This window comes from Trichomycterus rosablanca, chromosome 20 (genome assembly GCF_030014385.1).
Source record: "Trichomycterus rosablanca isolate fTriRos1 chromosome 20, fTriRos1.hap1, whole genome shotgun sequence".
In the NCBI taxonomy this organism is placed as follows: Eukaryota; Metazoa; Chordata; class Actinopteri; order Siluriformes; family Trichomycteridae; genus Trichomycterus; species Trichomycterus rosablanca.
In genome coordinates, this window is record NC_086007.1 from 8,856,618 (window position 1) to 8,879,234 (window position 22,617).

The 22,617-nt window shown below is 40.8% G+C and overlaps 1 protein-coding gene across 1 annotated transcript in view; it reads right to left on the reverse strand.

Annotated features, from left to right (window-relative positions):
- cadm2b (cell adhesion molecule 2b) overlaps nucleotides 1-22,617 on the reverse strand; it is a 262,694-nt gene that overhangs the window by 163,094 nt on the left and 76,983 nt on the right. The window lies entirely within an intron of this gene.

The following is a 22,617-nucleotide window of genomic DNA, read 5'->3' on the forward strand; positions in this document are numbered from 1 at the left end:
AAAGGGGGCTAACAAAGCATGCAGAGAAACAGATGGACTACAGTCAGTAATTGTAGAACTACAAAGTGCTTCTATATGGTAAGTGGAGCTGATAAAATGGACAGTGAGTGTAGAAACAATCAAATAAAATAGAGCACTAATACACCATTAATAATAATAACAATAAGAATACATTATAGGATTTGTATTACTGTTTAGTAAAGTTTTGTTCCAAAATAAACTACATGGTTCAGGAAAGTACACAAGGTTGTGCTGCTGACGAAGACCAGCATTGACGAAGTTCTCTAAAGGGAAATTCTTAAGCAGAATGTAAGGTCATCCGTCTATAAACTGAGGCCAACATGTAATTGGATAAGGCAAAAAAATCAATGATCCAAAACACGAAGTTTCCATTTATATGGCTAAAAAGAAAACGAGGAACAGAACAAGCTGTTCATGTGTGGAGACTTAACAGTAAATCTAATTTTAAAAAGTTCAGATAAAAATTTAACTGAAATTTTTCTGCAGTCCTGTGAAAGACTCATTATTTGCTAATAATAAATAAAAAATATCTGTGCAGGGGTGAACAAGGTGGCACTTAGAACCACAAGAATTCTTTGCAATCACCTTTCAATGAAGTTTCAAACAAGATCTGCATGTTGACTGTAAGAAAAATGAGACAGCGAGAGCACAAACTAAGTCCTCAATACATGTGACAAAATTTGTGTCTAGAAAGGTCAGAAACAAGATTAAAAGCAAACCTACAAGTGTAAGTAAATTCACTTCCAAAAAAACCTAGATACATAGTTGTAGCAATAGCAGTTGTAGCCTAGTAGTTAAGGTACTGGACTGGTAATCGAAAGGCCGCTGGTTTCAAGACCCATCACTGCCAGGTGGCCACTGTTGGGCTCTTGAGCAAGACCCTTCACCCTCAACTGCTTGGACAATATACTGTTACAGTACTGTGTACTTTGGATAAAAGTGTCTGCTAAATGCTGATAATGTAATTATAAAAAAAAGTTCCACTTACCATATAGAAGCACTTTGTATTTCTACAATTACTGACTGTAGTCCATCTGTTTCTCTGCATGCTTTGTTAGCCCCCTTTCATGCTGTCCTTCACTGATCAGGACCCCCTACTAGAGAGCAGGTATTATTTGGGTGGTGGGTAATTCTCAGCACTGCAGTGACACTGACATGGTGGTGGTGTGTTAGTGTGTGTTGTGCTGGTATGAGTGGATCAAAAACAGCAGCGCTGATGGAGTTTTTAAACACCTCACTGTCACTACTGGACTGAGAATAGTCCACCAACCAAAGATATCCAGCCAACAGCGCCCCGTGGGCAGCGCCCTGTGAGCACTGATGAAGGTCTTAAAGAAGACCAACTCAAACAGCAGTAATAGATGAGCGATCGTCTCTGACTTTACATCTACGAGGTTGACCAACTAGGTAGGCGTGTCTTATAGAGTGGACAGTGAGTGGACACGGTATGTAAAAACTCCAGCAGCGCTGCACAACACACACTAACACACCACCACCATGTTATTGTCACTGCAGTGCTGAGAATGATCCACCACCTAAATAATACCTGCTCTGTGGGGGTCCTGACCGTTGAAGAACAGAGTGAAAGCAGGCTAAAAAAAGGATGTAGAGAAATAGGCTACAGTCAGTAATTGTAGAACTACAAAGTGCTTCTATCTGGTAAGTGAAGCTAATAAAATGGACAGTAAGTGTAGAAACAAGGAGGTGGTTTTAATGTTATGGCTGATCAGTGTAGTTAGTAGGAGTTTATGAACATAAAGCTGTGTATTAAGCCACGGTTTAAACACGATTCCAGAACATGTAACATGAACAACAGTTCTCTGTGCATTAGCACTCCAAATTTCTCCCCAGTCACATTTCAGTCGGCGCAGAATATGCTAGTGCACACAGAATTATTCTGAAAGCTGCTGGCAATTGTACGATTCTGTTTGTCCAAACAACAATGTCTAAAGCTTCAGTCTTATGTGAGCATTCAGAAAAATCAAACAAGCTTTGGCTAGAGCCCCAGAATGAGCATCTGTCAAAACAAATGGCTCTAATTTGGAAATAAATAAATAACTGCAGTTAGTAATCCATGGAAAAAATCATATCCATAAAAAAGTAATGCGAGCTATTTCACGTGAATCCGGCTGTGCTGATGCCAAGATTAAATGTATTTTCAAATTTATTTCTGCTATAAAGTCTGGTGTCAGGCCGAGAGGAAGAACAAAACCGTGCTGATTTGGATGCAATTGTGTCAAACTGAGAAAAGCTTCACAGTACAGATCAGTGATAATTCATGTGTCCGTACACAATGTACCATGACCAGTTTTACAATACTGTGAGGACGATACGTAAAAATACTGGCAAATAGTGTGTAGACAGAATTCAGTGTGACAGTGTGTAGAGTTTCCTTGTCTATAAAGTAGTAGGCTTATAAGTGGGGCTCAAAGTAGTCAATTTTATATTTTTATATATACTGGTGCTGGTCATAAAATTAGAATATCATGAAAAAGTTGATTTATTTCAGTAATTCCATTCAAAAAGTGAAACTTGTATATTATATTCATTCATTACACACAGACTGATATATTTCAAATGTTTATTTGACTAATGAAAACCCCAAATTCAGTATCTCAGAAAATTAGAATATTGTGACAAGGTACAATATTGAAGACACCTGGTGCCACACTCTAATCAGCTAATTAACTCAAAACACCTGCAAAGGCCTTTAAATGGTCTCTCAGTCTAGTTCTGTAGGCTACACAATCATGGGGAAGACTGCTGACTTGACAGTTGTCCAAAAGACGACCATTGACACCTTGCACAAGGAGGGCAAGACACAAAAGGTCATTGCTAAAGAGGCTGGCTGTTCACAGAGCTCTGTGTCCAAGCACATCAATAGAGAGGCAAAGGGAAGGAAAAGATGTGGTAGAAAAACATTTACAAGCAATAGGGATAACCGCACCCTGGAGAGGATTGTGAAACAAAACCCATTCAAAAATGTGGGGGAGATTCACAAAGAGTGGACTGCAGCTGGAGTCAGTGCTTCAAGAACCACCACGCACAGACGTATGCAAGACATGGGATTCAGCTGTCGCATTCCTTGTGTCAAGCCACTCTTGAACAAGAGACAGCGTCGGAAGCGTCTCGCCTGGGCTAAAGACAAAAAGGACTGCTGAGTGGTCCAAAGTTATGTTCTCTGATGAAAGAAAATTTTGCATTACCTTTGGAAATCAAGGTCCCAGAGTCTGGAGGAAGAGAGGAGAGGCACAGAATCCACAATGCTTGAGGTCCAGTGTAAAGTTTCCACAGTCAGTGATGGTTTGGAGTGCCATGTCATCTGCTGGTGTTGGTCCACTGTGTTTTCTGAGGTCCAAGGTCAACGCAGCCATCTACCAGGAAGTTTTAGAGCACTTCATGCTTCCTGCTGCTGACCAACTTTATGGAAATGCAGATTTCATTTTCCAACAGGACTTGGCACCTGCACACAGTGCCAAAGCTACCAGTACCTGGTTTAAGGACCATGGTATCCCTGTTCTTAATTGGCCAGCAAACTCGCCTGACCTTAACCCCATAGAAAATCTATGGGGTATTGTGAAGAGGAAGATGCGATACGCCAGACCCAACAATTCAGAAGAGCTGAAGGCCACTATCAGAGCAACCTGGGCTCTCATAACACCTGAGCAGTGCCACAGACTGATGGACTCCATGCCACGCCGCATTGCTGCAGTAATCCAGGCAAAAGGAGCCCCAACTAAGTATTGAGTGCTGTATATGCTCATACTTTTCATGTTCATACTTTTCAGTTGGCCAACATTTCTAAAAATCCTTTTTTTGTATTGGTCTTAAGTAATATTCAAATTTTCTGAGATACTGAATTTGGGGTTTTCATTAGTTGTCAGTTATAATCATCAACATTAAAAGAAATAAACATTTGAAATATATCAGTCTGTGTGTAATGAATGAATATAATATACAAGTTTCACTTTTTGAATGGAATTACTGAAATAAATACATTTTTTCATGATATTCTAATTTTATGACCAGCACCTGTATATATATATATATATATATATATTTATATATTTTCTCCAAATTTTTAGCACGTCCAATTTTTACCCAATTGCTTCCTCTCCACTGGTGCTGACCCCCCGCCCCGATTGAGGACAGCAAGACTGACACACGCCCCCTCCAAAACGTATGCAGCAGCCGGCTGCATCTTTTCACCTGCACGAGGCGAGTTCATATGCAGATCAGCTTTGTGTACGAAGAGCCACACCCTGATCGCATTTTCCATTCTCGCATTATGGTGCAGACGACATCAATCAGCCAGCAGAGGTCATAATTGACTGCGAATGGCAGAGCTGAGTTTCAAACCTATGAGTTTGAAATGTCAGCGTGTGCTAGTGTGTTTTACCGCTGCGCCACCTGAGCAGCTCAAATATATTGTCCGTACACAATGTACCATGACCAGTTTTACAATACTGTAAGGATGATACATAAAAATACTGGCAAATAGTGTGTAGACAGAACAACTGAGGCTTCCTGGTTGAGAACCACTGCACTAGTGCAGATGGATGTGATGCATAGGTAATTACATACTTTCTGGCTATGTAGTGTATCTGGATTAACATGTATGAGATAACACCCAATGAGCTGTCCAGTTATAAGGAAATGACAGACAAGGCAGACACGAGGAACATTATTTGAAACTTTAGATTAGCAACAGTCTTGCTTTTTTTTTCCAAGTTTTTCCCTCTTACAACAGGACATTAAATTTGACATTTTTGGCATTTAGCAGACGCTTTTATCCAAAGCAACTTACAGTACTGTAACAGTGTATTGCCTGCATAAAGATTCTAAACACGAAATTACATTTTACAAATATTAAAATTGTAATGCTAAAACAGGTTGCGACGGTAAATCCATTCACTCTTTATTCCTATAATAACTCCCAATATGAGTGTTGAAACTTGCTCTATAGTATCTAGCTCTAGTGCCCCTAACCTTATTCACTGGGATTAAAAATGATTGTAATGCTTACTAGCTTGTGATGTTAATAGGATGTACACTGATCAGCCATAACATTAAAACCACCTCCTTGTTTCTACACACATTGTCCATGTTATCAGCTCTATTTACCATATAGAAGCACTTCGTAGTTCTACAATTACTGACTGTAGTCCATCTGTTTCTCTGCATGCTTTGTTAGCCCTCTTTCATGCTGTTCTTCAATGGTCAGAACTCTCCCAGGACCTCCCAGGACTCAGCACTGCAGTGACACTGATGTGGTGGTGGTGTGTTAGTGTGTGTTGTGCTGGTGTGAGTGGATCAGACACAGCAGCATTGATGGAGTATTTAAACACCTCACTGTCACTGCTGGACTGAGAAAAGTCCACCAACCTAAATCATCCAGCCAACAGTGCCCCGTTGGCAGCGTCCTGTGACCACTGATGAAGATCTAGAAGATGACCAACTCAAACAGCAGCAATAGATGAGGGATCGTCTCTGACTTTACATCTACAAGGTGGACCAACTAGGTAGGAGTGTCTAATAGGGTGAACAGTGAGTGGACACGGTATTTAAAAAGCAATTGAGGGTTAAGGGCCTTGCTCAATGGCCCAACAGTGACAACCTGGTAGTGGTGGGGCTGTAACCCGCAACCTTATAATACTTTTTTTTAATTACTAAACCACATTACTAGACACATTAAAAAAGCTGGTTTAGATTTCCTGAAAGTCATTTTAAAGTCAGTTTTAGACAAAATCCACAAAACCTTAAGCGCCTTTTTGCCTGTGTATAAGCATAAATGCATTGCATGGTCAACAACAACACTCAATAAAATCAAATAAAACAATGCAATTAAAATTCTCAAAGCTTCACTGTAATTAACAAATCAAATGTAATTATGTTTGCAATAAACAAACATAATACATTATTAATAATGATTATACATTATAGGATTTCTAATTAATGTTTAGTGAAATTTTGCTCCAAAATGTACAAGATGGTTTAGACAAAGACACGCACTGATGAATTTCTATAAGAAATTCTAAGGCAGAATGTAAGATCATCTGTCTAGGTCTTCTGATTAGATAGATAGATAAAAATTGTGGGCTCCAGTAGCTGACCAAAAAGAAGAAGAAAAACTAGTACAAATACACAATATGTAAGTAGGCTCTAGCAAATATATGGTACACCCTGGTTTTACTGTTGCTCTTAGAAGCTGTTTCGATTTCAGTAGTGAGTGGTGCGACCAAGCTTGATTTTAAGGTTATTTTAAGGACTGGGGCAGATCTAGGAGGAAACCATTTTGACTGCAGCCAGTGTTTGTCTTTAGATATTGCAGAAATGTCTGTGCTTGACTTCACAATATTCTTAGCAAAGGCAGAAATAGTGAAATCCATCAGTTTAAAGGAGTATTTATTTAGACCATGTCCTACACGCATTATGGTTCATGACCTTTATTCAGACAGTTAAATAAAGAAACAATAGACTATTACATAAGCGCAGTATTTGTACTGTTTTGCTCTAATATAAAAACTACACTCCTACATAAAGTTAAAACTTCCTGGCAGCCAAACATCTTACTTTTATAAAAACTGGCAGAACGCACAAAGTCCTTTTTCCATTAACACTTCAAGTTGGCAAAGCTTTCGACCGCCAACAATAGTTTAGCCTGACTTTAGCGATAAATAGGAGTCATGTCCTTTAATGCATTTTTGATATTCTAACGCAGGCCTGCAATGATAATTTCTAGATTTCTTCCTCTTCTGTGGCCTGAACTGAGCTAATTAGGTGACTCTGTCCATTAGAAACCTTGTTTGGAGATTGAGGCACTCAGCCCATCTGGCTAATGAGTTGATAAGGTCTTCACTCCTATTAAAATATCCACCGCTGAGGAGAATAAAATATATTGAATTCTATTATTGTCTCTCTGAATCCCATTTAGGCAGACCATGATCTTCTACCGGCTCTACTGTATTCACACACGTTCAGGAAATAATAATGAGTCTCTTTAGAATTGTGTCAAGCTAAAAATGAATAGCTAGTCCTATGATTTTATTTGTATTAAGGGTAAAATGTAAGAGCCAAGGTTAGGGTTAGGGGTAGGGTAAGTTTATTCATTCATTCATTCATTGTCTGTTTTATAATAATATATACAGTATATATATATATGCATGCATTTTCTCCCAATTTTTAGCACATCCAATTACATTACGCTTCCTCTTCACTGGTGCTGACCCCCGACTGAGGAGAGCAAGACTGACACACGCCCCCTCCGACACATGTGCAGTAGCCGACTTCATCTTTTCACCTTCACAAGGCGAGTTCATATGCGGATCAGCTTTGTGCACGGACAGCCACACCCTTATCGCAGACAGCATCAATCAGCCAGCAGAGAATGGCAGAGCTGAGTTTCAAACCTTCAAGTTTGAAATGTCAGCGTGTGCTAGCGTGTTTTACCGCTGCGCCCCCTGAGCGGCTTAAATATATTAATCTACAAAAATTTGGGCTTGATTTCAAACATCTCTATAAATTCCTGCTTGATGTTAAATTGTGATTAAACATGCAAATATTAAAAGTAAGGCGTTGTTATATTGTACATGTTGTGGACATGTTCAAGTGTTTTTTGCTTGACTACTGAAATATATGAGTGGTAATAAAGTAGTGATTAAACTAAGTGCAGCTATAATCTAAAATTGACGATTAAAGATTAGTCTATAGTTTCATAGAAATTAAATCCAGTTAAGTGTTTAATAAATCCCGCTAACAGTAAAGCCCCAAATGGTGTCAGGTACACTAATGTCCAGGGACGACGTACATTAATCTTTTTAAAGAAAACACTTTATGTCCACAACATGTACAATATAACAACACCTCAGAATTAAAGACTTTAAAACCTTAATTAAAAAGAAAATGTAGTTAAAGATTCTATTCATTTGGATGTTTATTTCTATTGTAATTAACTAAATTATTAAAATGTTTATAATTCAAGCAAGTTACATAAATAGTAGCCAGAATGTATACACTATTTTTATTGAAGTAAACATTTATTTCAGTAATTAGCCTCTATGCTTTACGGGTGGCAGCATTTTTTTTATTATTTGCATGTGTAATCACAATTTGGGTGGCACGGTGGCTCGGTGGGTAGCACTGTTGCCTCACAGCAAGAAGCGGGGCGAGGCGGTCCGGGTCCTTTCTGTGTGGAGTTTGCATGTTCTCCCCGTGTCTGCGTGGGTTTCCTCTGGGAGCTCCGGTTTCCACCCACAGTCCAAAAACATGCAGTCAGGTACATTGGAGACACTGAACTGCCGAATGGGTGTGTGTATGTGTGTGTGTGTATATACAGTATGTGTGTCTGCCCTGCGATGGACTAGCACCCTTGTCCAGGGTGTTACTGTGTGCCTTGCGCCCATTGAACAGCTGGGATAGACTCCAGCACCCCCCCCCAAAACCCTGATTGGATAAGCGGTTAAGAAAGTTAGTGAGTGAGCTGTACTTAGTTTAATTACTACTTTATTACTACTCATATATTTCAGTACTCAAGCACAATGCAATGACATTTTTCTGTACATTGATTTACATTAACATTTGCTTTTGAGTACTGTATTAAACAAGCACATCCACCTCAAATCCACATTCATATGAAAGACTCACATGTCAACACAAAGAAAAGAACAGCACCCTGACACGCAGTCCTTAATAACTTGTCCTTCTGAATTTGTACACCTTTCAGTTTCAGCTGATAGAGATCTAGCGCTCCGCCCTTGCCGGTGTGAATCCGTCGACTCTAAATTGCCTGAGACCTTATCGTTCTCTGTATGTGTCGGTGGTAAGCAGAGATGATTTAACGTAAATGTGAAGAGCCTGAAACTGACAGCCATGGGTCATCAAGTGTCTTATCAATGAAGGTAAAAACCGCTCAGGTGGCGCAGCGGTAAAATACGCTAGCACACCAGAGCCTTGATTTCGAATACATCGCATCGAATCTCAGCTCTGCCATCCGGCTGGGCTGGCTGGCTATATGAACAACGTTTGGCTGTTGTTCATCCAGGTAAGGGAGCTGGATAGTGACCTCATAACTGATGCAATTACAACCTCTGCTGGCTGTGTGTCAGTTCGCTCTCCTCAATCAGAGGCGGGGGTCAGCACCAGAAGAGAGGAAGCATAATGCAAACAGGTACAAATTGGACGTGGAAGCATAAAAAAATGAAAAAATAAATCAATCAATGCAGGTAAAAGTTCTGCTTTAGCCAGTGAACATAATGTTAGTAACAAAGCTAACCCAAGCCCCCTCCGACACGTGGGCAGCAGCCGTATGCATATGCGGATTATCACTGTGTATGGAGAGACACACCCCGATCAGCGCACTCTTTCCTCGTCTCTGTGCAGGCGCCCCAATCAGCCAGAAGAGGTTGTAGCTGCATCAGTCATGAGAGAGTCCCTATCTGGCTTAATATCCCACCTCTATATGAACAACAGGCCAATCGTTGTTCATGTGGTTGCTCAGCCCAGCCGGCAGGCAGAGCTCAGACTCAATATGATATATTCATGTGTTTTTACCACTGCGCCATCTGAGTGGCACATACACATTATTTTAACCAAAGTAGACAATTCAAAAATAAAGCTGATAATTGTGCTACATCATTTAGAACTGACAAAAAACAAATAATAACCAAACTGTGTCCTTCGCTCTGGCTAGACCTTCACTAAACATGTATTATTCACATTGTATTTTTCATGTTTTACATTCCCAGTTCTTTGGAGCACAGCACTTATCAGTACAATTAATGCAGCAAAATAATCACTCACATTAAATGAAGAAAACCATCGTAAATGCCTGTCTACCCTTCTACTTACTACAAAAGCTTTGCAATAACAGACACACCAGTAGCTGAAGCCACATTTTGTTCTCCCTTTACCCCTCCAGAAACCTTATAAAGAAGATAATAAATCAAAAATCAACTGACAGTTTTAACGTCCATACTGTTTAAATCAGGGATGTCCAATCTACAACCCGCGGGTCATTCGCAGCCTGTTACAATTTTTGAAACGGCTTGCGAGGTACTTTACAAATAAAATTAGGCACCCGGATGGCGCAGCGGGATGTTCCACTGGCACACCGGCCCCGAGATTCTGAACTTCTCGGTTCAAAACTCGCCGTTGCCACCGGTCGGCTGGGCGCCATCTAGTGGGCATAATTGGCAGTGCCTGCAGGGAGGGATGACTGGAGTATGTGAGTGGGGTCCTTAAACACTGTGTATGGATGCTGATTGGCAGACAGAGAGGTGCCTGTGCAGAATGCATGGGTGAAAAAGGGTTTTCGCTAAGGGGGTCGGATTAGGCATGAGCAGCAATATACCCACCTCAACTGCATTCGGGGATCCCCCAGTGGCGGAGGACAAATTGACTACGCTAAATTGGGAGAAAATGCATAAATAAAATAGAAAAAAAAATGAAATTAAATAAAGTTGGCTGCTATTAAGCATTTATTTTGTCTGCTTGAAATGTTAGAACTCTAGGTGTCACTATTACATAAAACAAATCTAAAACGCTCCCCATCTTCTTTCCCCCAAACTCAAAACATTAATGTTACACCTACATTGTGAGGTTTTGGATAAACCTGGCAGCTCCAAAGAAACTAAAACTAGACAGCAAATGCATAAGATTTAAGATGTGCTGGGAAAATATTTTTTCGCTGAATGTTTAATTTAAAAAAGTACAATAATCCTCCCATTAGGATTATAAACTGGTGAGTGAAATCACCAAACCGTCAAAGACAGATAATTAGTCACTCAAATAAAAAGAAAAGTGTAACTGTTAGTAATCAGATAGGTCTATTATATTTTTATTTGTTTTATTACAAGAGTCTGTGGCCCGTGTTTGCATATTTTTTACTCCATCTGGCCCCAAACAAGAAAAGTTTGAACCCCCCTGGTTTAAATGTACTGTGTATTCTGCTGTCCTGGTTAGAAGAGATCTGTCTGTGGCTTAAGAAATAACAAATGAAATGGTGATTGAATTGGCATCCGATTCTGCCATCTGCTCTGTCACCCCACGACACACGCATGCACACAGATCCCTTTGACAGTCCGAATTAAGCCATCAGGGTTAATGAAGGAGGATTGACCAGATTGACCAGTAGGAGTCAATCACGCTGCTGAAGGATGAAAATCAGTAGACCGAATGTAGTAACGTAGTTTATTTTACTTCTGTATGATTGTTGGTACTGGTTGGCTATTATTTATCATATTATCACATTAACAATGTGCAATACTATAAAAATTATACCTCAGTACCATGCATTACTTGATAACGTGCAACATTTGTTAAAATGTGTTAATTTTGCCCATCTCACTGCTGTAACAATGCAAATTTCCCCCTGTGGGATAATACAAGGCTACACACACTAATTCACACTAACACTAGCTACATTTTTAGATTTCCAGTCAAAAATAAAGCACACTAAGCATAATACACAAACAGACAGACAAAAGAGCATGCATAGATGACAATATATAAACCAATCAGGCATTACATTATGACCACCTTCCTAATATTGTGTTGGTCCTCCTTTTGCTGCCAATACAGCCCTGCAACTGTGATGCACTGTGTATTCTGACATCTTTCTATCAGAACCAGCATTAACTTCTTCAGCAATCTGAGCTACAGTAGCTCGTCTGGATCGGACCACACGGGCCAGCCTTCACTCCCCACGTGCATCAATGAGCCTTGGCCGCCCATGTCACCGGTTTACCACTGTTCCTTCCTTGGACTACTTTTGATAGATACTGACCACTGCAGACCGGGAACACCCCGCAAGAGCTGCAGTTTTGGAGATGCTCTGACCCAGTTGTATAGCCATAACAATTTGGCCCTTGTCAAACTCGCTCAAATCCTTACGCTCGCCCATTTTTCCTGCTTCTAACACACCAACTTTGAGGATAAAATGTTCACTTGCTGCCTAATATATCCCACCCACTAACAGTGCCGTGATAAAGAGATAATCAGTGTTATTCACTTCACCTGACAGTGGTCAAAATGTTGTGCCTGGTTGGTGTATAATGCGTCTGACAGATATTCTAAAACAAACATTCTTGTTCAGTCACTTGTAATCTCTGGGCTGGATTATTGCAACTCCATTCTGGCAGGTGCTCCCATGCCCAATGTTAAACCACAGCAACTCATTCAAGATGCAGCTGCCCGCCTGGGTTTCAACCAACCTAAACACTGCCATAACATCACACTGCTGCGTTCTCTTCATTCGCATTCAGTTTTAAACTATGATGCTCGCCTACAAAGCCAAAAATGGACCAGCCACAAGCTACCTTAAAGAACTCATCACACCCCGCTCTGTACCACGCAACCTTTGAGCCACTAGTCTCGCTGGCCTTGATCCTCCACCCAGAGCCCGGGAAAGACAAGCATCAAGGCTCTACTCTGTACTAGCACCCAAGTGGTGGAACGAACTTTCTGTCTGTTCAAACTTGATGGCTTCAAAAGACGATTAAAGACCTTCATCACCTCTTTACTAAGCATTTAAGCTGAGCAATGACATGCACTTACTAACCTTATATAGCATTTTATTTAAGAAAAATGGGTTTTTTAGCAAATTTATATCCTTGGATTGTTGTCTACTTAAACTAGAGTAGGGAAACGTTTACTGTGGAAGTTCTGTAAGTCGCTCTTGATAAGAGAGTCTGCTAAATGCCTAAAATGTTAATCTAAATGTAAACATGAATATCCAGGAATATTGAATTACCCTACCACACACCAAGAGTCAATGTAAAGTAGCTAACGCATCTACAGGCAAGTTTTGAGAGATGGCAGAAAATCCTGGAGGAAACTCAAACAGATATGAAGATGCCAAAATGACATACAGACAGGGGATTAAATTTGGGTTTTGAGTGCAGTACCAACAAATACATCCTGTACTTCGGTGCCACCCTGGAGCAATAGTGTAAAATGTAATAAGTTTGCTCAACATATTCTATAAAAGAGATGACTTCATTATTCTGTCAGAGTTTTGATATTATTAGACTGTTGCTGATGTTTATGTATTTTATTTTTTGTATATTTACTTTTACAAATTGAACATTTCAATGTAATTATGTACATGTGCAAATGGAACTATTCAATCCTCTCATATTAAAGGTATTAAAGTGATGTGTACAGAATTGAATTGAAATGTACAAGACGTCTCAGTAAACAGAGGAAGAAGATTTATTGATCCGTTCGAGCAATTTTAATACCGTAATTCGACATAATTTGAGTGTAAATGAAACGTCCATGTGCACTATTATTCAACCCCCAGCCTAAGTACTTGGTAGAGCATCCCTCAGTCTCTATAACCTCTAATAAGACATTTTGGTAAGTGCTATCAAGCTTCTGACACCTCTCTTGTGGAATCCCTGGCCGTTTTACTTGTGAATCTTCTAGCTCGTTGAGGTTTGATGGGTTTCATGATGCAACTGCTTTCTTTAAATCCCACCACAGACTTTCTATGGGTTTTAAGACTATGAAAGGCCATTCTAGGACATAAGCTTTGGTTGACTTGAATGTGTCTGGGACCTTAATCCCTAAACCTTGCTGAACACAACACTACAGCGTTAACACCACTAACACCCTGGACTACTCACTGGATCTATTATTTATTATCATTTATTACCATTTGCACCTGCACTTTACATACAACTTTCTACCTCACACATTTATGCAAAATTATATACCCAATAACATTCCATTGTATAGTTACTTATTTTACATACAGGGTGTCCCTAAAGTCTGGACACATAGAAAATATCACTAACTATAACCAACTATGTGTTTACTAAAATACACACACATACATACACTGATCAAGCATAACATTATGCTCCACTTACCATATAGAAGCACTTTGTAGTTCTCCAATTACTGACTGTAGTCCATCTGTTTCTCTACATACTTTGTTAGCCCCCTTTGACTCTGTTCTTCAATGGTCAGGACCCCCACAGGACCACTACAAAGCAGGTATTATTTGGGTGGTGGATCATTCTCAGCAGTGCAGCGCCCCGTGGGCAGCATCCTGTGACCACTGATGAAGGTCTAGAAGATGACCAACTCAAAGAGCAGCAACAGATGAGCGATCGTCTCTGACTTTACATCTACAAGGTGAACCAACTAGGTAGGAGTGTCTAATAGAGTGGACAGTGAGTGGACACAGTATTTAAAAACTCCAGCAGTGCTGCTGTGAACTTCTTCCTCATCTCCTCTTTCCTTTATTAAACAATGTATTACTTTTTCTTACTTCTTTTTATTTTTTATTACACATAATGCAAGATCCATATGGTGTCCTAAACAGGGATAGATTCGTAGGACAACAACGCATTAAAGCACCAAAAAAGAGAAAACCACCATTAAGCCATACATGCTGGTGCTAATCTTATACTGAAGCTGTTTGGAGAGATGTTACAGATACCTGCCAAGTAATCGGCAATCGAGGAGGGGAAACAGAAAATGGGCTCGGCCATTACCTGAGCCTTTAAATGAGTGAATCTCATCAGTGTGGCACAGCCACCTTTCACGCTCTCTCAGCCCTGTTCTGCCTCTAATGATAAACACCATTAGCTACTGTGCGTGACGCTAATGCGCCTATCTGGGGAGAGCAGGCCACCACAAGGAAAAACCTGACTGCCTCGCTAATCACACAACTTGTTCTTCTTCACCGGTGTGGTGGGGAGGGATGGAAAGAGTTAGGGGTCTGCAATGTGGGGAAGACAGGTACAAAGTCATCATTAGTTCAGTGCAGAGAGGAGGGGGTGAGATGAGAAAAAGAATGAAGAAGGTGGGAGAAGTATGGATGCACCATTCATTCACTTTTCATGTTTAATATTAATATTAGTATATCATTGTTAGTACTCTGCACAAGCCGTGCAAACAATATGCAAAACAATTAACACTGGTCTGACATTCATGTATTTGATGAAAGCTAACAAATAATATAAGCTATTTTTTGAGCTCTCGGGTTCTGAGCTCCCGGGGTCGAATCTCAGCTCTGCTACCGGTCAGCTGGGCGCCCTTTAGCAGGCACAAATGGCTATTGTCTACAGCAGGCACAATTGGCTAATGCCTACAGCAGACAAAATTGGCTTCCCTGCTGGGTGGGAAAGACCAGACTAAAGGTGGGATTAAAGTTGTATTGACAGCACATCTTACCATCAAAAAATGGGCACCCCATAGCACTAAATAAAAACAAATGCAAATAAATACAATGTAGACTTAAGTGTGTCTTAAGGTAAACCAGTAATTGGAAGGTCCTTGGTTCAAGCACCACAATTACCAGGTTGCCACTATTGGGACCAGTGTGAGAATTATACAGTGACAATTGGGGTGGTGGGGTGATCAGACATAGCTGCTGGAGTTTTAAAATGCCATGTCCACTCACTGTCCACTCTATTAGACACTCCTACCTAGTTGGTCCTCCTTGTAGATGTAAAGTCAGAGACGATTGCTCATCTATTGCTGCTGTTTGAGTTGGTCATCTTCTAGACCTTCATCAGTGGTCACAGGACGATGCCAACGGGGCGCTGTTGGCTGGATATATTTTTGGTTGGTGGACTATTCTCAGAGAGTGAGGTGTTTAAAAACTCTAGCAGCGCTGCTGTGTCTGATCCACTCATACCAGCACAACACACACTAACCCACCACCACCATGTCAGTGTCACTGCAGTGCTGAGAATGATCCACCACCTAAATAATACCTATCTTGTAGTGGTCGTGGGAGAGTCCTGACCATTGAAGAACAGCATGAAAGGGGGCTAACAGATGGACTACAGTCAGTAATTGTAGAACTACAAAGTGTTTCTATATGGTAAGTGGAGCTGATAAAATGGAAAGTGAGTGTAGAAACAAGGAGGAGGTTTTAATGTTGGCTGATCGGTGTATTTATAAAAGGAAATAAAACAAATCTCTTTATTACGGTTTATTATAAATTATTTCATTTTGTCTACAAGTAGGAGAGCAGGTGTTTATAGTCCAACACTAGATAAATGAGAAGCCAAACTGTGAAAAATAGTGACAAATATCCAGTAAATGGGATTTGTCATAATATTAAAGAATGCATTCAGGATGCTTCTTGAGACATATTGCATTTTGGCAAATAACTACCTCAGCCTAGTCTAGTTTCTATAAAACATATACGCCTCTGCACCACACTGTCAGTCTTAAAACACAAAGGTAAGGTTTATGTGTGGTGCTATATGTGGCGGGTTTAATTCCCAACTGCAGAGCATTATGAGCAAGGCTAACACACCAGCATCTCACTTCATCTTTCCTAAACAGTCTGTCCGTGTTTTACTCATTCCATGCCTCGATCCCTTTCTTGTCATTTTCCTGCTTCCTCTCGAGCTTTCCCGCCACCTCCAGGAGCTCCACCGGGCTGCTTTACAGAGAGCCATATAATCAGTATCAAGTCTTCTGTGAAGGAGACATTTGTCTTCACTGAACCTCCTTCTTCAGCATAAGCTAGTGTACTGTACACTTAGTGAAAAATGACTGGTGTTTAGAGCGTGCCAATCAATGGAAATGATAGAGCAGCTGAATAACAGCACAGAATAGTAGAATATACGTAAAGTGAGGGGTCGTTCCACTGTTTGCAATCTAAACTACAATTTTGAAGCTGAAGGAAACGAGATGTAATGAAAGCTGTGAATCAATACTAACGACGTGGGTGTAAGTCAGGATGTTCAGATACAGATTTTGTGTGTTTCACACACCTCTTTATACTAATTTATAACAAACAAGGTAATCAATCAGAATAAAAATAAACAACTAAACTACAATTATAATGTAAAGTCCGTAACCGACATTATAACAAACATTAATTCATATACACTGTATTGCCAAAAATATTCACTTGTCTGCCTTATTAACTTGAGTGACGTCCCATTCTTAATCCATAGGGTTTAATATGATGTCAGCACACCCTTTGCAGCTATAACAGCTTCAACTCTTCTGGGAAGGCTTTCCACAAGGTTTAGGAGTGTGTTTTTCTGGGAATCTTTGACCATTCTTTCAGAAGCGCATTTGTGAGGTCAGACACTGATGTTGGACGAAAAGGCCTGGCTCGTAGTCTCCACTCTAATTCATCCCAAAGGTGTTCTATCGGGTTGAGGTGCAGGCCAGTCAAGTTCTTCCACACCAAACTCGCTCATCCATGTCTTTATGGACCTTGCTTTGTGCACTGATGCGCAGTCATGTTGGAACAGGAAGGGGCCATCCCCAAACTGTTCCCACAAAGTTGGGAGCATGAAATTGTCCAAAATCTCTTGATATGCTGGGATCAAACCCAGGACCTTCTTCCTGTGAGGCGACAGTGCTACCCACCGAGCCACCATGCCGCCCCAGTACAAATCTATTTGAATGACATTTGAGTTACCTATTTATACATATATAGGGTGTCCCAAAATTCACGCAAGAAGTAATTTTGATAGAGAACACAGGTTTTTAATTAAAAATTGTACATTTTTAATTGATTCATAAAGTATACAGTATAGGGTTATGTATGGAATAGCATATCGGGTAAATGGCCTCCACGGCTTTGCTGGCACATACGCACTCTTTTGTCGAAATTTTCCATGACCGTTTTGCATAAATGTGGCTGAATTTCGTTGATACAGCGCACAATTTCCTCCTTCAAGGCGTGGGTGGTCGTGGGCTTGATGGCATAAACCTTAGACTTCAAAAAACCCCAAAGAAAAAAGTCCAACGGCGTTAAATCGCATGATCTGGGCGGCCAATTCTGATCACCAAAACGGGAAATTACACGACCAGGAAATGACTCATGCAGTAATTGAATTGTTTCTCGGGCTGTATGGCATGTGGCACCGTCTTGTTGAAACCACATGTCGTCCACATCCATATCTTGCAATTTAGGCACAAAAAGCTGGATTATCATGTCGCGATAGCGAGCACCATTAACTGTTATTGCCTGACCAGACGCATTTTCGAAGAAGAATGGTCCGATGATGCCTCCAGCCCAAAATCCGCACCAAACAGTGACACGTTGTGGATGCATTTGTTTCTCAACAATCACTCGTGGATTTTCTGAACCCCAAATGCGACAATTTTGACAATTAATGAAGCCATCAAGATGAAAATGAGCCTCATCGCTGAAGATGACTTTGTTCGAAAAATCTGCATCCACTTGTTGTTGTTCCAAAATCCATTCAACAAACTCTCTTCGCTGTGCGTGGTCAGTAGGCTTCAGTTCTTGACTCAATTGAACTTTGTAAGCATGAAGATTCAAATCTTTCGTGAGAATACGCTGTAGAGAGCTTCTGGAAATGTTCAATTCTTGACCACGGTGCCGAATTGATGTTCCTGGACTCTCAGCAACACTCTCACGAACTGCTTTGATGTTTTGTGTTGAACGACTTGTTGAAGGACGGCCAGAGTGTCTAAGATCACTAATTGATCCAGTCTCCCTGAATTTTTTAATTAATCTCTTCACAGTTGATGAAGTTAAATCACTATTCCGACTATATTTTGTACGAAAATTGCGAACTGTAGCTGCCAAACCTTCATTATTTTTAAAATATTGCTCAACAATGAAAACGCGTTGTTCTTTCGTGTAGCGCTCCATTTTTAATAACCCTGAACTGTGAGCTGTCACGCTGTCTTTTTTTTTTGTTGGCAACACTGTACCGCACAAATGGCGCCAAATTCAAATCTTGCGTGAATTTTGGGACACCCTTTAGTAAATTGGCTGGGCGCCCACTAGCAGGCTCAATTGGCAGCTCAATACAGCAGACAAAATTGGCCACTAGTCTGCTGGGTGGGAAAAAGTTGGACTTATAAAAGGGTGGGAATCTTTGTCGCTGTGTAGGGACCCTGATTAGTAGCCCAAGGCACCTGTACGGAAGTGGAGGATTGTGGAGATCAGTGTCTGACTCTCCATGCACGAAACTGGCCTCATGCACAAATCCACCGACGTATGGGCAAATAAGAAGGGGTCAGTGGACTGCGTGTAGAAAGGGCATAAAATAGAAAAATTGAGTTAAAGGGAAATCATCATGTTAAGCCATATTTTTGTTGGTGGAAAAGGTTGTTAAATATTTTATGACTATGTTCTGCACCGTAGAACGTATACCAAATATTCCTACATAGCTTTAAGTATTGTAACACAAACCTACATAAGGAAATGCTGTGCCTACATACTGTAATTACACTGTTTTTTTCACTAGGGTGTAATTACATTGTAGTTACATAGTTATTACATTGTAGTAAGCACACTGTAAACTAAAGTATTAACTTATTAACTATAATAACCATGTGCCATAAAGATATTTAATTTAATTTGCTTAAATGTCTGTTCTGGCATTTATGTTTTGATTTATAGGTGAAATATGTTGGCAATGTTCCCAGTATTCAGAAAACCAGTTCCCTTAATAGATATTATCCCAACAGCACAGCTCTGCTTCATTATATTAGGCACAACTCTAAAACAACACTAATGAATCCAACTACATCATGTAAGCACTGGTAAACATTCCCTGTCCGAGACCTCAGACCCCACAGTGCCTCAGGTCTTCTTCTTTTTATTACAGTCCACAAAACAGGAAAAATTTGCCAAATAAGTTGTGAGGTTAACCAGAGTTCATGGTGAATCACGAAACCCATGGCGGAGCATGGTAACATATTGCTCTCCATGAAAACTTGTGGCTCAATTAGATCTCTTCACTGCCTTGCAGCTGAACAGGCCTGGTCACTGTGTACAACTACTGTTGCTCACATTAGCACCTGTTCTGTAGATGCCAGTCCGAAGGGACGAGACACGGCCAGGTCCGTAACCGACATTGGATTAACCTGGGGCTAGACCACACTCGAGACGGCACGTGAGTGCTGTGATACACACATCTGCTGCACAGCATTACTGCAGGAGTGCAGGTCGGGCTGAGTTAGAGAAACTACATGCCAAAATGTGCCAATAAGTGGCACATTAATCCATTAAACTGGTGCTTTAACAGCGCACAAATAAAAGCACTGGTTCTCTCTTGAGTAAACAAATAGACAGTCGGTAAACACTAATCACTGCACCAGTACAACAGACAGACATGTTTACTGTCATTTACTGCTGTTTACCGCTATTCACTGATCATTTCTTACATTTTCAGCAATCTTGTGTGCTTACTAAACAAATAAAGGCAAACGTGCACTTGAGTTTGGCCTTACTTACAAGAATTTTTTTCAGAATTTGACTATCATAAACTTTTACTCACACTCACTCACCTATTAAACAGCTTATCCTAATTAGGGTCACTGAGCCTATCCCAGCTCTCAATAAAGCGCAAGGCACAGAATGAATGGGCACTGAATGATCCACAGCCAGTCCTTAAATATCCTAAGAATTCCACGCACTGAGGTTTAGCTGTGGATCATTAGCATAACCAACCAATAATCATGAGAGGGAGTCAACTTAAAACTATAAACAAACAGGGGCATGGCACATAAACATGAAACATGAGCTCTGGGAGCACAGAGAGGCTGGATTCAAGACACTATGTTAGTGTGCGGTGCTAACTACTCAATGTATGGTAAATCGGGGTCCTACTGGGCTCCCTTTTGATTGATTAATTGGTTACAGGGGGTGACAAACTATCCAGCACAACAGATGGACTACCGTCAGTAATAGTCTGTATGGTGGTATTGTAGTGTTTGGTGAGTGTAAGTCTCATATTAGGCTTTTCTATACATGCTGCATTGTTTTCAGTTTGTGACGGGACTCGAAGCTCGTTCTCTCTCTCCCACTTGTTCTGTTGTTCTGTCTGTGTGTTGGTGAAGCCACAGGGCTTACAGTAATCAATGGTGATGAATGGAGGAGAAGGCTCTCTTTATTCTGCTCTTCACTGAATAGAAAGTTTCCATTATCTCTCACAATGTATTCACTCTATCAAAGTGACAGGGTTGAGGCGAGCCACACTCCATTGCCCTCCCCCTGTGCCCTACCTGCCTACGTAGACCAGAGGAGAAGAGCGAGGAGAGTTTAAAAGCAATGTGGTACCGAGTTTGCTGCTATGAACTTCTAGTACTATTTAATAATTGACTGTCATTCAACAGCTATTGTAAAGTTTTAATTACACTAAGCGATTGGGCTGACCCTGTACTTGAACCCTGTTCTTGCTTATGCATAGCTTATCTTAGTAATTGCTCCATCCTGAACAGGGTGTCCACCCGGCAACACTGAAAAGGATGAACCCTAGATTGGACGCCAATCAATTGTGGTGCAACACAATCTCATCCGTTTACTTAATAACACCTGGGGAACATTTACAGTAGCCGGTCCACCTTCTGTAGGTTGAAAGGTTGGGGGAAACATAGTAACCAGAAGATTTGAGAAGAAAATTCCAACTCCTTAAAGACAATAATTAAAAATCAGGTTAGAAGCCAGGTCCCTAAAACAAACAACAAATAACTATAAGGTAATCACAACAAGCGATCGGTTGAGGATGCATTTTGGATGTGTATGTATAGCATCACATGACACCAGGAGCTAATCACAAACCAAACAGCCGCCAGATCTTTGTTTTTTTTGTGCTATTTACACAAAATAGAATTTGGTGGCGCAGCAGGATATTCCACTAGCACACCAGCACCGAGATTCTGAACTCCACCGGTCGCCTGGGCGCCATCTAGCGAGCATAATTGGCAGTGCCTGCAGGGAGGGATGACTGGAATATGTGATCGGGGTCTTCAAACACTGTGTAAGGTCCCTGATTGGCAGATTGAGGCATCTGTGCAGAGTGCATGGGTGGAAAAGGGTTCCGTTAATGGCTGTGTGTGGGTCGGAAGAGGCGTGAGCAGCAATATACCCACCTCCACTGCAAAAAAATCGGGGATCCCCCAGCAGCGGAAGACAAATTGTCTTTTACACTTCACGACTGATTGGCAATATGAGCTTCCACACTACACGATCTGTCACTAGGAGAAATCTTGGACGAGTTTGTCTGGTCTCCAAAACTATGTTTTGTCACAAAAGCACACGCAAGAAGTGACAAGGGGTTAAATAATACCGTGTCCGAAATGCACGTCAACAATAAGCAAGCAATCAAAGTCGGCAATAGCTTCAGATATTTAACATGCTAGATATTTTTCTTCAGTCTGCAAGAGCTCGACGAGCCGTTCGGATCGAGTTGTAGAGCAGTTAACGTTTGAGAGCCGAGTTTCAATTCCCGAGCGAAAGCCGAGTTGCCTCAGAGCTGCCACATCTAGGGGTCACCAGTCGGCAAGCAAAAATCAGGGCAAAAATCATGTAGTGTGAGAAAAAAGAACCCAGTTGACCCAGTTCCTGTTGCTAACTGTAAGGCAAGGTAATGACTCCATGCAAGAGTCATTATAAATGTGCGGTTGTATCTGCTTTTAAGTAAAATATTAAATTCTTAAATGCTTCTCTCTCCCGCGCTACCATTTAATGATGTTGATCAAGGAAATTGGCTGTGCTTCCCTTACCTTTTTAAAATTGCAGCAAGGTCAATTACCCCGATATTAAAGCTACATATAATGTACTTGGCCTGAGAACACAGGACGCAAAGTCCTTTCCTAGAAAAAGATGAGCATCATAACCATTAAGAA